At 42.7% G+C, this 12,722-nt stretch overlaps 1 protein-coding gene across 8 annotated transcripts in view; it reads left to right on the forward strand.

Moving 5' to 3' along the window:
• The window catches only part of ARID1B (AT-rich interaction domain 1B), a 411,155-nt gene that overhangs the window by 342,105 nt on the left and 56,328 nt on the right, over positions 1 to 12,722 (forward strand). The gene's annotated exons all lie outside the window — the stretch shown is intronic.

A 12,722-nucleotide genomic window follows, 5' to 3' on the forward strand; every position in this document is an offset into this window, starting at 1 on the left:
GACAGTCACAGCAGGCCATTCCTCAGGCTCTCCTGCGTCAGGCAGCGCAGCATGCGCTCCTCATAGGTGTGTTACTTATGAAGGAGTAAATGCTGGGATTTCTTTCCTGTGATGTAGTTCTAAATGCTTGCTGAGGAAAAAACATAAGCCTTGCCCTCAAAAAGTTTCTGATTTAAAGCTTGGGTTTCATCATTTTGAATTGTCCCGTTGCCCCACCTTCTCAGTAATCACCTTCCTAACAATGTGCTCATTACTCGGAAGGATGTCATCCCGTTACATCTTCTGCCAGTTTGTCTCCAAAGTGCTCTGCCAGGTAAACAATAGCTCTGATTTTCCCAGTCATTACCAGTCTTACTCTTAGAACACAGGACAAAGCCCAACATGGACACATCTTTCAAAAAGAAAGACAAAACAAGACTAGAAAAACCAGCGGAAGCGTGCCAGAATGCACAGTTCACATTCTGCCTTCCTGGAAGGCAATGCATGTTTTGTCATATACACGTAGAGTCCTTTTATCAAGGTTTTTAACCTGGTATACGAATGTGTTTTTTTCTAGGTCATTTTTGGCAATAAGGCATTGGGATTTAGTACCTTCTTTATATTTTGTTTATTTAAATTAGACATTAATAGATAATTTAGAGAGAATGAGATAATCTGGCACAATTCCCAGAGTTTCCTCACTTCTGCAGATACCAGTAATATTCCACACGAAGGCGATGAATACCCACTAGGAACCTGTAGAATGTTTCCCACCTCCACAGCTGACTCGGCTCTCCTTGTATGGGTAAAGCCCTCTTGTTTTCAGGGGGCGTCTCTGTCTGTCAGCAAACCATGCTGTGTTGAGGCTCTGTGCCTCTCTGGCCAGTAGGTAAGGCAGGCCAGGCAATTCTCTGAAGAGACCTAGGGAACCTGCTTGGCTTTTTACCTGGTGTTTCTGAGAAAGGCTTCCCCTTCTAGTTAAAGTACTTCACAGTTTGAAAATTAAGTTGTCTGGTTTTTTGAAGCTCTCTCTGAAAGATTATAAGCACCTCCAATACTACCAAGGTAGCACCATCATTTCTTTACCTTACATTGCTTTGTTAGTGTACATTCCAACTATTTCTGTTGTTAAAAAACAGACCTAGAACACCCAAAACGTAAAACTTTTCACATGGCCCCTTCCTGCCTTTGTCCACATGCACATAGTCAGAATAGATACAACTTTGTTTTTTCTCAATTCCTTTTATGTCATAAATCGTTTTCCATGTTATTAATTACAGTTCAAGTCCCAGTTGACAGTGACAGGCCATCCTGTTTCCTGTTGGCCCAGGTGACATGCAGCAGTTTGTCACTGAGCTGAGACAGGTCAGGGTGTCCCTCAGCTGGCACAGAGCCTGCCTGCCCACTGCCCCCACTCAGTGGATGTCTTCCAAACTGGGTTTCTTTGGCTTCCATGGAAAGAAAACTTTGGTGAAAGTTGGAAAAGCAGTTTGTAAGCTGTGATATGCACAGAAGATGTGAACTTTTACTCAGAATGTAATTGGAGACAAGGTTAGAGCCTTGTTCTCAGAACTGGGGGTGGCTGAAGGTCTAGGACTTCGTCATTAAAACCCACAAGGGCTTCATGTGACCTCCAGAGTGTTCCCCCTGCCCTTCAATACGTCACTCTTGCAGCCCCATCCTATGCTGCTCTCGTGAGGGAAGAAGGTGGAAGCTTTGTCTCTCTGATAAGTGTTTTCTAAATGGCCGAGAAAGTGCCTGTACTATAGGAGTCAATGGCAGGAAAGCTAATTTCTATAGAACGGAATTCTTTTCCAAATAAAACCCTCAGTTTTCCAGAACCGTTAAACATTTAAATTCATAATTTAAGAGCACTCAACCTGTGAGGGTTTTCATTCAAGCTGCTCTGTGTCCTTGGAAAATTGCTTATTTCCTAGGAATTACATTTCCTCTAGAAAGTGAGATATTAGGTGATGTTACTTTGGAAGTTGCTTCTAAGTCTAATGTTCTACAAGTCTAAATTTTGCTCAACTCTGGACCCTTTTATATTACTGCGGCTCAATGGATCCACTGCATTTGGCTATATATTTAATCAGATTTTTGCTGTGGGCTTTTTTTTTTTAAGACATAAATACCGAGTTTAGGTTGGTATTAGAAGCAATCTAAATAGGCTGGCAATTTCCATACTCAGCACTTTGTAACTTTGTAAAACTGTCCACGCGTTCGTGCTCTGCCATGTTCTCCTCGTCGGAGGTGTGTTTCTTCCCGAGTTCCTTGAATGGCTGCAGATGCTGGGCGCTTCACGTGAGCGTCCCTGTGCTCTCGGTGCCCAAAGCAGACTCGCTGCTCTTTCCTCCTTGTGTTCTCCCCTCAGCAGACACCGAGTGATGGGAAATTACCCTCGTGACATATATCATTCAACTCAGTAAATGTTCTTAGCTTTGCATGTCTCTCCTTGTTGATCCTTTTAAACAAGAACCCAAATGAAGGGGTTTTTTTTCCTTCCTTCTCTGAATTAACTCCCCAGATTATTAGTAGAACATGCACTTGCCTCTTCTTGCCACCCACCTTTAATGTCTCTGGAAAGAATCACATGTGAGCGACCAACCCACAGAGGTCATTGGCATCTCCTGTTTCTTGTCACTCACTAAGTGACTTTCTTCTGTGTTAGCTTTGTTTTTAAGAGCTCTCAGGGGAAAATACAGTGTCTCCTTGCTAACCTTTGTATCGTCAGGAGCAGCTTCTCCAAAATTGTTACTAGTAATAACAACACTTACTAAACATTACTCTGTCCTAGGTCCTATTCTAAGTACTGTTCATATCTTAACTCATTTAATCCTCAAACATTTTATGTGATAGGTATTTTTATTACCCACTTGACAGATGAAGAAACTGAGGCATACCACAGTAAACAGCATTGCCAGGGTACACAGTGGTCATGCCAGGATTCAAATTCAGGCCAACTCACCCTTTTACTTGGTCAGTGGGAAGCCATGACATTATCCTCATTTTGCAAATGAGCAGGTTAAGTAATTTTACCCACAGCTCACAGCTCGTAAGTGGCAGAGCTATGGTTCAAACCGAGGGAGACCTCAGAGGCCACTCACACCATCACTGGCCTGAGGTTTGCCATGCCGCCTGTGTACGGTCTCCTGCCTGGTTCATTTATTCAGTAAGCCACTAGGAAAACAAGACACTCTTTTAAGGAGCAAGAACATTTGGGGAATACAGGCTTGAGAATACATCAGAAATATTAGAGATTAAAAAGAAAATTCCTATGAAGTTAAGGGGACATTTTTAGAAATGTGTGTTAATACTGTAAAATCTGAATTATGAAATATACAAATAGGAAATAGGAAACCTAAATGAATTAGAATGTTAGTTGCAGTATATTTTATGAAAGAGTATTTTATACCTTTAGGCAAGCACACACAATAACTACCCTCACGAAGTATTTGCAAGTAGAGGACTGTAGGGAGTTGCTTTAATAAATAGAAAGGAATTATGTAATTAATGTTAATTATTAATGAATGAATTTTATGGGGAAAAGAGCTGAAATCAATTTCATCCTACAGCCTTCATGTTTCTTAAGGACAAAGACTCTTGTTTGTTTTTTTGTTCTCAAGAACAATGCCTGTCACACTATCCACAAATATTTTCTCTATATTTGTCACTAATTGGAAAAATGAGGGTCTAGCCTTAGTTTTGCCATGATTAAGCATAAAATATTACCTTAGCCTGGCTAACTAACAGTAGTTGTGAGCCTAGATTCCAGCGGTTGTCACTGACTTGTATGACAGTGTCTGGGCCAAGTAAATGTACAGGTCACACACCAGCACAGCCCTGCTTTGATGCCCTAATTTGCATAGTGTGTGTCTTAGAAGCAGGAAACTTATAAGTAGGTGAAATCTGGTGAGCCTTTATTTCCAAACTACTTGATGAAAGGTGTTTTTCCAAAGGGTTTAAATGTTTTTTCTCTAAAATAAATTCCACATGAAATCACCCTTCTCCCTTCATTCATTAAAATGTTTCTCCTAAATTCAGCAAAGGCAAACTTCAGATGATGCCTAGTTGAAATGAATGCAGTTCTAAGGTAGTGAATCACACATGAAAGCAATCTCTCAACTGTTTCAGTTCAAGAGGAACCCTGTATAAATGTCAATAGCTGGTGACCCGCTAGCTACTTGAGAGTACCTGATGGGCCCGCGACGACACTGGTGTCACCGTGAGCCAGGATTTCAGTCTCCACTGTTGCACGTCCAGACCTCAGTCTTATTAGTGAATTAAACTAAACTCAGTCTCTCTTCTACAGTGGTGAGATGGGCCTGCCATGTGCGCTCATTTTGGCCCCTGACATACTGATCACATCTTGTTCTTTGGCTTTCCAAAGGCTGGTGTCTGTGTAGGGGTCACTCTTCAGTTTACTCATTATTTTTTTCTTGAAACAGGTTCTAATACACTTAATGTGTTTTCAGCTTCCTGTTATCTTAACCTTATTTTATGATCATGTCAGCAGTGGTAGTCAAAAATATTATTCCATATTTGATATTCTTTTGTTAAAGACATATTCTGAATCTCTCTTGCTAATATTAGAAAAAATAGAAATTAAAGTAGATCATTTTATAGCAAAAGGTAGTTAATGCAGTCTTGTTCTGATGTTCAAATTTAGCCTTCAAGTTGTAAGAGTTCATCAACAGTTTTTCTTAACAGACTGATAATCATCATTATTCTATCAAAACCTGGGAATTAGAAAAGAAGTAAGGAAAAAGTAAGTACAAATTAGAAGTACAAATTTTACAAAAGTAAATTTAAGAAAAGAAAGAGAAAGAAAAAGCGTAGAGCAGTTGCAATTCTGCCTAGCACAGAGCCGATATAGCAGCGCTCGAGAGGGCGGGCATTCAAGGCCCTGTGAGCGAGTGCGTCCCAGAAGCATCCCGCGGACACCGGCATCGGTGGGCCTGGCTCTGCCGCAGGCCTCCGTCGTGACAGTCACGGGCAGCAGACTGCCTCTTCCTGGGGCTCACAGCTCTGCCGTATTTTCACATCTTTGTAAAGAAATGGCCTATTGAGTCACAGTTTATCAGTCTGTAAGAGTGGCACCAGCGTCCCCTCGGGAGGCTTCCTTCGACTTTAGGGGGTCCCTGGGCCACCAGGTGAAGCACATCAGAGCTCTGCCTCCGGGGGGCGCTGTTCCCCTGCAGCTGTGTGGGCGTCACAGCGCCTCTGAGCGCAGGGAGGATGCAGCTTTGTACTAGAGACCACTGCTTTATACTAAATTTGGCTGTTGAGGTGAGCTAATAGGTTTTCACACTTTTATGACAGTTCTTACTTTTTCTTATTCTTTATTCTACTTGAGAACTAAATTTGAATATCTGTGTACCATGAAAGTAAAATTAGGCATATGACACAATATATAATAAAAAGATCGTTTCACTGATTGAAAAGTTATCTTATTAGTATTTTCTGTCTATTCCTTGACATATTCTGTTCTTTGTCAGCTTTCAACAATAGTGTTCTTAACATTTTTTTGCCACACTAACCACATGAGTAGATAATCTTATACCCTTTTTACAGATGAGAAAACTCAACTTTGGAGTGACAGGCAGCTTTCTGAAGGTCTCACACACCTCAGAAGTTACACCCTGCTCTTTGAGGGCTGTGCTCCTGTCCACGCACCTCCCTGAAGTCAGATCCTGGCATCTGACTGCACCTGTATGTCCCCTGCACCCGTGTATGCCGCCAGCCCTGCTGATGGCTGTTCCTCTGAAAACCCACCTCTGCCCCCAGAGAGGCAGCTGTCGTGCGTAGAGCTCTCCCTTCCCCAGAGCGGCTCTCCTCAGACACATTATCAGGAACGCTCCTCACCGCTCTGTACAAGTCTCCCTGCTTTTATTTTTCTTCATATACTTGCCCCACATGCCATTGTCTAGAGTTTTCTCTGCCTGTCTCCTGCCACCAGAATGTAAGCTCTTTGCCTTGTTCACTGTGGAATCCCCAGCCATTAGCACAGAGCTGGCATGTAAGAGGCCCTTAAGAACCATTTCTTAAAAAGATGAAGACAAGAGAGTATTCCAGGGACACTGGCACCTTCTTGACTCTGCCTTGAGTCCGGGTGGGTGTTAGGTTGATTCCTCAGTGCTGAAGAATTATCTTTCAGGGGTGAAACTAAGGATCATTTTTGTCCGTTTCTCTCTTGGCTTCTCTATTTTCTGCATTGAGCTTCATTACTATATAACTAAATTTTTTAATGACTTAATTTTTGTGACTCATATGGAAAAAAGCTACCAAAAGTGGAAAGAAACACTGAACTCATGCTGGAAGGTAATAGGTTTTTTCCCACTCTTTTACAAGCTTTGTCTAATATTGTTCTTACTTTAACGTTGTGAAGACCTTTTTGAATGCATGTTGACCTAGGAAGAATGTGGTACCTTATATATTAATTCCAAAAACAAATCCTCTCTATTCCCACAAATAGTAGGATTTAGTGCAACGTGGGGTAAGTCAGCTTTCACTCTGAGCCTGCATTTGCGGTTGTCTTCACTGCTCAGTCATTTTCCCTCCTAAAGCCACGCCTGAAAAGCAGCATCATGTGTGTGATCAGGCCTGAGTAGGAAAGGAGAGCTGGAAGAAGGTTTTTGAAATATAACTGTTTTTTTTACACAGAAAGGATCTTACTTAAATGTGATAATCAGCAAATAAGCACATGAAAAATGTTCAAATTCATTCATCTTAGGGAAATAAAAATCAAAGCCACAATGAAACCAAATACACACCATTTAAAATAACTCACATATTTTCAAGGAAATAAAGCAATTAGAATTCTCATATATTTTTTGGTGACTTTTCTTACCAAGTTCAACATGCACTTACAATACAGACCAGCACTCGCAACCCCTAGGGTTTTACCAAGAGAAGTGAAACCTATGCCCAACAAAGACCTATGTGCAAACACTAACAGCTTTATTCATGATTGCCAAAAACTGGAAACAACCCAAATGCCTGCGGAATGGAATACTAAGCAACAAAAGGGAACACATTCTTGATATGTACAACAATGCAGATGAATTTCAAAAGCACGATGCTAAGCCAGACGCAAAAGGCTGCCTACTGTGTGTGGCCCTTTCTGTAACCTTGTGGAAAAGGCAAAGCTGCAGGCAGGGAAACAGAAGGTCACCAGGGGTGGGGAGGAGACTGACCACAAGCCGAAAGCTTGTCGCTGTGGCAGAGATAACCCACGTCCTGGCAGTGCTGGTGGTTATAGGACTGCATATAGTTGTTATTGTATATAAATTCTATCTCAACAAACATGCCTTAAGACAGCTATAAAAAGCAGTGAACATTATTGGCTTAACCACAGAATAGATGCATATTTAGCCCCAGTTCACAAATATATTTATCATAATATATGGCTAATTATAAATATATTTTTTCCTATGCAAGGTAAAGTGTTTATTCTATGATTTGTGCACCGTTTCACCCTCCACCCTTAGGGAATAATACAGACCCTTGTATGTAGTAGTTGTTCATAAGTAATTGTTGACTGATTGAAACCAAGGAGCAAAATTTCATGTATGAGTGGAAACATTTAATAGTTTAATAAAAGCAGTAGGTTTGGAATAGTGATTGTAACCAGAATATTTAAAAATTCTAGGGTCATGTACAAAATTACTTGTGATCCTCCTAAAATGTTGATGTAACTTGAATAGAGTCTAGCTCCTGCTTCCCCAGTCTGGTGCTTGAATATGACTCCTGGTGACTTAAAATTCATTTGGTGACCAATTTTCCAAAGCTAGTGTGCCAAGACGAACCCACTTGAAAACTGTGGGCTTGTGGACTTGGCTGCAAGACCCGTCCAGCTGAGGTGGGCTGGCCCGGCATCTGCTGTCTTCATTGTGCTTAATGCTGGATCCATCTGCTTTCTGTCAGTGCTGGTGCCAACAAATTACTAATCTATTAGAGGAACATGGCAATCAGATTGCACTTCTCAGTCCTGGCTTCTCCTCTCATATTTTGCTTGGCTTATGTATTTGGTTTTGTTTATTTCGGGGAGAAAGATACTTTATCGAGGAGGCAAAAAGGTGAGGGGATATGAATCATGTTTTACTCTTACACATTTTTTAATGTTATGGGGGGGAGATCACATTACTGGTTACTGATAATATGATGACTGGTGGTGGTGATGGTGGTGATAGCTGTCATTTGTTAGGTGACTCTGTGCTTGGCACTACCTATTCCCCATTATTATCCTTAGTTTACAGATGATAAAACTGATGTTCAGAGACGTTAAATAACTTGTCCAGGGTCATCTCACTAGGATGTGTCAGAACCAGTATTCAAAACCAGATGCTAGGGCCTGTGCTTTATCCTTGCTGCCTCTTAAGCCATTTAAAACATTCAGAGGCCACTTATCCAGGCATGCAAGTTTAATGAGGAAAGTCTGAAGTTTCAAGGAGAAGAAAGGGGGACTTTGTATTTCGTCTGCCCAGTAAAGGCTCCTATAATTAGAATGTATCCCCTTGACATGTGCCTTTGAGTGCTGATTCATGGAATCACCCAGCTGAGTGAACGAAAACAGATTGGGAGCCCGTGTTCGCTGGGCCTTCCTGCGGCTGAGCGCCTGCGTGGGTGTGCGTGGCCATCGTGTGCTGGTGCACACTCCGCCCCATAGCCAAATGCTTCCTGCCATCAGCTGCTGAACTGAGCAAAGCTATTGAAACGCAGCTCTTCTCTTTTTAATATGAAACGTGAACGAGAAAGATGGAAGTGGTCCAGGGTAACTGAACATCTCAGCGGTTTCTTTTCCTTGTGCTGCTTAAAATACAGCCCCTGACTGCTGGCTATACCCACAGTGATGGAAGCCAGGTGACAGCATTTCTCTGCTGCAGCTCTAAGTGGAGTTCAGCAAAAACAGGAACCTTCTTTTCTAATAAAACTGCATTGTGGATTATTGGGCACCTAATATACCAGACACTTTATTACCTCATTGAATCATGAGACTAACTAGGTAAAAGAGGCATTGTTATTCCTATTTTATTGATCAGAAAACGAGCTCAAAGAGATGAAACAATTACTGAAGTTGATGTAGTTAGAATTCTGACTTGGCCTTTTAGAATCCAAAACCCAAACTTCTCTCAGTATGCCAGTGTGTCTCAATACCCTTCCCAGTATTTCTCAAACTGGATTTCATAGACCCCTGGGAGGGGGCTCATAGATGTATTCTCAAGTTTCAGGAGCTCTCCAGACAATTCCTATATTTTAGTATGTCATTTCAATAATAATCTTGAACAAGCAGACATGTTCTGCATCTTCTGTGAGACCCTCTTTAAAAAGCAATTTCAGGGCATTTGACTTTTGCTTATGTTTATGCTATTGCGTTATTAAGTCAGATCCTACTTTAATTGTCCAAGGCCAGTCCAAAAACCAGTGAGATTTCATAATGCATTCGTGCTGCGGGAGGGCCACATTATATTATCATGGTTTTAACAGAAAAAAATGGTGGGGAAAAAGTACTTCTCATTCTGAACATGGAAGTAATGGACATAAAACTCAGAACCTCAAGAACCAGTGCTGTACTCGTGTTTGGGATGGCAATTTTACTTTTGGGTCAAACATTAGCTATTACATTAAATGTATGTTGTTACATTTAAAAAAAACTGCATTGTGGCCACAGTTTGCAATAACCGTGTCTAAATGCTTGTTTTCTAAAATAAGTTTAAAGTGTTATTTCATTTCCTTCGAAAGCAAAGGGTATATGTTTTCACTGAATCATTTCTTTCTGAATGAGTCACTTACCAAACGTTGAAGGAGGGTGGAAACTAGCTACAGAGAATAGCGTGAATATGTGAGTCGATTTCATTTGCATTCAAACTGTGAATGAGTTTGTTTATTTTTAATAAAAGCAAGAGCCAAACAGAGCCTATATTCCACTGATGTTCTCAACCACTAATCTGGAAAGAAGGGCATGCGAGGTCAGGGAGGAGCTGGAGGAGAAGGCCGCCTTCTCACTGAGAAGTGTCCTGAGGACAGTGCTTTGAGGAGGCGGGGGAAGAGGCGGGACACAGCAGCCTGCCCACTGCGCCACGACCCTCCCAACCAGGGTCAGTGTAAGGTGCCCTTTCCAACGAGAAGCCACAACAGACAAATAGACGGGGACGGTTTGTATGGTCTCAAGGGGTGGGGAAGTCGGAAGCCCCTTAAGAACTTTTTATAAAGAACTTTGAAGTTGATAAACAGTGCATGTCTTACTTTTTCCTTGAAATCAATGCTAGTTTGATTATTTCTGCAGAGGCAGAGAGGATCTTCATGAAAAGGCAGTTTAAATTTGAGGAGCTGGCTATAAAAGCTTTGCTCACATAGCAGCCAGTGGCACCTGAGATAATTTATGTCCAACCTGTCCTGTTCCTTCCTTCTGTTCCCTTTCAGAATTTTCCTCTCCGTTTCGTTTTCCATTCCCTAGATTGCCAGTGCCTCGCCCTGTTCCTCTTCTTCAGTCTTCCTTTAGCCTTCCTGAGGATATTCAGAGCCAAAGAAGCTGTGGCTTTACTGAGTCACTTTCTTTGCTGGTGGAGTACTTTGTTAGCTTGTCCCAAGACTGGTCTATCACAGGGGTGAGCAGATTATGGCCTACTTTGGCCCTCCACCTGTGTTTCTAAATAAAGTTTTATCGGACCACAGGTACTCCTATTTGTGTTTGTATTGCCTCTGGCCACGTTGGGGCTACAGAGGCAGTTTGGTTGTGACAGAGACCATCTGGGCCACAAAGCCTAAAATACGTACTGTCCAGCCCTTTACAGAAAATGTGGTGGCCCGTGCTCTTTGTAAAAGTGACTTTTCATACCATCTGCAATGGGTAATGCACATCATGTACAACCAAGTAGGAAAGCTCACACGATGCACCTATCCTAACAAAGAGCAAGCACCCAGCCAGTGTTGAAAAGTAGGGAGGGAGGTCTTGCTTATAGGTGACACAGCTTTCTATGTGTAGGCTTATGAAAAGCTGGTTTTACAGTCACGGTGACACTGCTGCAGCCTTGGACTCTGAACTGCACTCGCAGCTACCCGGGAGCAACCGCTGTTCCTCCCCTGAGAAGCCGTATGATCCTGGGACAAGCTACTCTGCGCCCTGTGCCACGGGTTCATCTCTAAAGCACGGTTATAATAGGGACCTCTCAGGCTTGCTGTAAAGATTAAATGAGTTAAAAACTTGGAACTGGACTTAGTACATAGTCAATATCAAGTATTTGCTTTTATTGTTACTTATCAAACCCAGTTTCTGCTGGGAAGCCTGGAGAAGCTCCTCCTGATCTTCAGGATAAACCCCCAGCCTGGAAGCCTGGTACACGAGGCTGTGCTGAATCTGGCCCCTTCCCTTGGTGCCACCTCACACCCCACAGTGCTCCCAGGGCCGTGGCGCATGGCCTCTTCTGTGGGAGGCCGCCCCTCTCCTGCCTCAGGCACCATCCACCACTCAAACCCTGACCATTTTCACACCCACCTTTGAGATACATTATATATTTTCCCTAAGGACAGCTCCTTAAGCAGACTGTATTAGAGAGAGATTATCTTTGTTTTATAGAGAAGAGAATGAAACAAAGAAAGGTTAAAACAAGTTACCACAGTCTTAGAGTCAGCAAATGCAGAACCTTCCTCTCTGCTGCAGCTCTCCCAGACCCCAGAGCCTGCACCACAGCCCAGCAGTGTCTTTATTCAAAGAACTCTTCACTGAATGCCCCTGACCAAGGCGGGCCCCCTACATCCCCCACCCAAGCAGAGTTCCTTCACCTGTGCTTTTCACAGTGCATTCTCTTTATGGTTTTGCTTTTGCATTTTTCTGGTCTTACCCCTGCTACTGTACCTGCACCCACACACATCGATTGTGAGCTCTTGACCTCAGAAATTGGATTGTATTTAATTTTATAACCCCTGCACCTAGAAGTTATGTTACATGGATGAGATTCTTCCAGAAAGTAATAAAGACCAATCAAGAAACACTAATCCATGTTCTGCAAGCACTTGCCTTTTTGCATCTGTTTGAGCAGCCCTTTAATGGGAGACAGCATACTTAAGTGGTTGATTTACATGAGTTCCAGAGACAGTTTGCTTGATCTCAAATCCTAACCTACTAGTTGTTGATTTTCTTCATTTGTAAATGGAGTCGTAGTCACACCTCTATTTCCTGTGGTTATTGGAGAAATGAAATCACCGATGCAGAGCACTGAGCCCCATGTCTTCTATGTAGTATATGGCTCAGCGGTGGTTACCTGCAATTACTATTATTGGAGCAGTGTTATATATTTAATTTACTTGAGTTTAGTTTACCTACACTCAATCAAAATAATGGGTGGGAGGAGAAAGAAAACAAAACTATTGGAATAATTTGGGCCATTATAGCTACTTCTCTCCTCTGTGAGTGTGGGTCCCAGTGTGAGCAGGGCGGGAGGTGTGAGCAGGTCCTTCGTCTCGGCCTCGGCCCTGCCGGCTCCCGCCGTGCCACCACCTCCCTGCTCTGTCATGCGAGGCCTTGAAACTTTTGTAGGACGTGGCACCGAGCACAAGCCAGCTGCTTTATCTGGCGTTCAAGCGAAAAGGGGAGGGGGTCCCAACACTGGAGAAGAACTGGCCGCGCCGGGACTCAGGTCGAGTCTCTGCAGGACAGCTCCTGTGGGATTTCAGAGGGCAGTTTTGACCATCTGCTCACTCTGCCTTGGGTGCTGTTTCCTAACCCTTTCCTGTAACTGTCGGTT

Source organism: Manis javanica, chromosome 13 (assembly GCF_040802235.1).
Source record: "Manis javanica isolate MJ-LG chromosome 13, MJ_LKY, whole genome shotgun sequence".
Taxonomy (NCBI): domain Eukaryota; kingdom Metazoa; phylum Chordata; class Mammalia; order Pholidota; family Manidae; genus Manis; species Manis javanica.